Genomic DNA, 4,008 nt, shown 5'->3' on the forward strand with positions numbered 1-4,008 from the left:
CAAGTGCGTTGGGCAGAGCACAAATTACCCTCCGCTCTTCGTCCCCCACCCCCTCCTAAGAATTTGGAGAAGCAACTCCTAGATTGAATTAGTGTGACTAACGCTTTCCGTCCCGTTGCAGCCGACCGACCAATCGCTCGGCCGAGCGCATCCTTCGCTGCACCAGCCCGGCCTGGGCCATTATATGCTAATCCTAACCTTCAGCCGAATCAGCTGCGTGTGCGGAAACATCTGCCACAACGGTTCTTTTTAAAGGGAACTCGTTTCTCGAACGATAAGATAGAAGCAATAAGTAATAGTCACGTGTACTTTTCGAGGTTTCCTTTGCAGTCCTCTCAAACATATCTGTAAAAGTGGGTAGTTAATAAAGTAGTAAGTTTACTTTTAATTGCACTTAACATTTTTGGGTTAAAGTGTCAAATTAAGGAAAAGTTTCTAATAATGTTTTAACACTGTAACCTGGTTGGTGTCTTTTGATGCCAAAATATTGGCGTCCTCTGATGTATGCAAAATTATGTTGGCGTTCAAATACGCCGAATGCCAAAAAGACGGCAGATTTTTATGTTCAAACACCTACGCTGATCACGCCAACGATCTCCTCACTGCCACGCTGTGCGCCTCGGCCCGCCGTGCAGCTGAACAAGGGGGATGTCCGGCGCACGACGCCCACCTGCTCGCGGGTCCAGTGGGCCTCCTCGGGCGCGCAGGCGCATGGCGGCCGCTGGCCGACAGCGGAGGACGTCTTGTCCGCCGGAGAGGCGGGTAGAGCCCGCGGGCCACCGTGCAGGAGTCGTCCTCCTCCCAGCCCCGCACCACCTGCCTGTCGCAAGCTCGACCCCGAGCACGAGCGTGGCCAGGGTGAGGCCGATGAAGAGCACGTAGAACGCCGGAGCCACGTGCTTCAGAGTGAGAGCCCTCTCTTGCTGCAGGGACAACAAGTACCTCCCGAGCGCCACCTTGTTACCTTCGTCCAGCTTGTTCTCCCAGTGGTCTAGGATTCCCGCCTCATCCAAGCGCTCGTGCGTGGCGCGGGACAGCTCCCCCAGCGGCGACCCAGGGCTCCACACGGCGAAAACCCTTCTGAATTCGGCGACAAGGCCGAAGGCGTGCACCTTCTTCTGTGGGATGGTCAGCGGCTGTAAGAGACGCCGGAGAGTACGGTCCTGTATCGCGATCATCGCGCAGTTCCGGTACTGCGCTACGTGTTGGAGGGCCTTGCCAACGTTTGTCGCTGCGAAAATTTTGTGCAAGTCAAAGTCAGATAACAACTCTGTCTCCAAAAGATTAACTGCACTCAACGCCACGTAGATGGGAAGGCCAGTCTTGCTAAGCTCACGCAGGCTGTTTATCTCGCCTGGAGCGCGGGTCGTGGAGAGCTCACCAAGCAGCAGCCCCTGGTAGGCGGCCACCAGCACGACGCACACGAGCAGCCACACTCCAAGGAGCGGCCGTAGCGCGCGGCCCGCGGGCGGGGGCGTCCCCGGGGCCTGGCCGAGCAGGGGGGCCAGGGCCAGCAGCAGAGCCGCGCCGCGGTCCCGCCGGATGATGCAGGCTAAGGCGGCCGCGGTGCTCAGCGCGGCCAGCGCCGTGCCCATCCACACCGCCGGCGAGAACTCTACCCGGATTGCGTCCAGGGGGTTGGCTACGGGGCCGAAGCCAGCGGGAACAAAAGCAGAGATTTCAAACATGCCTTTTTCGGCTAATGCGCTGATCTTTTTCGGGTCGATACTTTTTGGGTCGCCCATATCTATGAACGCTGCGAACAGCTTGCAGTGATCTATCCTCTGCCATACTTCAGTAATAGTATCCGTCAAATAATTATCAGGTGAATAGGAAGTAGTAAGTAAGTTTACTTTCCAGGGAAGATTCACAATTTTCGATCTTATAGTTTTGAAGTATTCGGGCAGACGTTTCTCTTTTGCAGTTCTTATCACATAGATGGTCAGCGACTCTTCCGCGACCGGCGGGCGCCATCTGCTGCAGAAACGGTCGAATACCCTGAACACGACGTCTGCTCCTTGCCAGCTCTGATCTGCCGACGACCATCGGTCCACCTCTACAAGTTTCAGCGATCCGTTAACACAATATTTGGGTACCACGGTGTATAGGGTAGTGCTGCCGTTGGGTGAGGTGACCGCTAGCCCGGTGGGCTTTATGCACAACAAGTAGGAGAGAACCTTAGGAAGGGCCAACTGCTTATCTGACCTCAATGTCACCCAGAACAGAAAGCGGCAACCACCCACGAGGGACGCCCTCCTTCCCATCCAAGTATATAGGTCTGTTGGTTTGTCTGTCACGACGAGCGCCGTGCAGTTGTTATTGACACCAAAGTTTTTCAGGTATTGGTCACTCTGCGCCCTCTCGTCGGGGATCAGCACCCAAGAGGTCTCAGTGGATAGACCCCAGAGAAAAGCGCGAGTCCAGTTCACCTGGCCGACGACGAGCAGGGTGCTCTTGTGCGTGGCGAGGAAAGGTGACAGCAGGGCCAGGGCGCTCGTGGCCTCGGGGGGCGCCGTCATGTCCACGTCGGGCAGGGTGGAGTGTGCCCCGGGCGCGGCGGTGCAGAGCAGCACCAGGACGACTGCGATGTCCATCTCGTCTGCTAGGCGAGGCGACAGTATTCACATGAGACCTCCGCGTCGAGCCCCCGTGCCCAAGCGATCAATCAGAAACGAATGCCGTCCAGACTCGTCGCGCCCTCGACGTCTTTCAACGGCTTTATCAGACCTTTGCCGAATTCGCGCATTTCAAAGAACCCGTACTGAAAGGTGGCGCTTAAGGTGTCTAATCAGAAGCAAGCCAACCCAAAGCGTGAGCAAATCGCCTTTAGCCATTGCTGCGACCTTTCCTTGTCACATGAAATGGCTATAGAATGGTTACGTTAGGGCCAGGACATTCTTGCCCATTAAATGTGCGCCGCGCCGCCACAAGACACGCTCCGTGTCGCTCCGTCTCCAACTGACAAGAAAGGGAGCAGAAGAACGCATACGCTCTTGCATACGCTCTCGCATACGCTCTCTCTCGCATAGGCTCTCGCATACGCTCTCGCATATCAGAGCTTAAGTAAATATAGCACAAACATGCCAATATTTGGCGTCCTGAGAAAAACGCAAATTCGACGTTCTGTAGGGGACGCCAATAATTTGGAGTTAAAGGCCCAGTTTACATTGATCGGAAAGCAGTTTGAAATCGGCTGAAAAACTAGTCACCCCGAAATAGTTTCCCTTCCATAGACAAACTGTACCGCATGCTGCACGGGTTACCTTTCCTCCACCAAAATAAAATGCTGTATCACGCAAAAAAATGATTTGCTGGCTTAGCTAAAGTTTAGCTCTCAGAGCTAATTTGTTAGCTGGATTCGTGATAGCTAATATTCTTAGCTTCTACAGCTAATACTCTTCGCTCTATGGGACACGGTCATTGCTATCGGAGGAAGTCGAACTTTTCCTGTGCCTGCATTGGTATATTTGCTCTGAGAGCTAATAGAGATTTTGCAGCACTCGCATGTATAATTTGTTGCTGTGGCCAGGGCGTTATGTCGTTTCGGGCTAATAGCACGCTCTCCCCTGAGAGATAAAATGGTTACTTGTAGGAGCAAAACTTGATTTACAGTCACGACTAATTCTTGGATTAGCTGGAGCGGCACTAATTTTAGCGTCCAGAAGTGACTCTGTTATGTGTGGAGAAGAAGAGGCGGTGTCTGGATCGTCCCGCTTCTCAATAGAAGGTGTGCACGATCCAAACTGACCGCCGACAAGGCGCGTGGTGGCCGAGCGGCCTGAGGCGTCGCTCAAGACGCGCCGGCTGGGTGGCTGGTCCGGGTTCGAGTCCCGCCCGCTTCTGTCGGCTTTCTCGTTCGTCGTCACTAAGGGGGCCATGGGGGACACTTCGCGCAAGACACAAGACAAAAAATGTCGTCGCGCTTTCGTCATGCCTCTGTTACACGGAAAAAAAAGATTCGCTGAGCCAGCTAATATATTGACTGGTATCTGGACAGACAAGCACATA

The sequence above is a fragment of the Frankliniella occidentalis genome, unplaced genomic scaffold (genome assembly GCF_000697945.3).
Source record: "Frankliniella occidentalis isolate FOCC.00 unplaced genomic scaffold, Focc_3.1 Scaffold102, whole genome shotgun sequence".
Classification (NCBI taxonomy): Eukaryota; Metazoa; Arthropoda; class Insecta; order Thysanoptera; family Thripidae; genus Frankliniella; species Frankliniella occidentalis.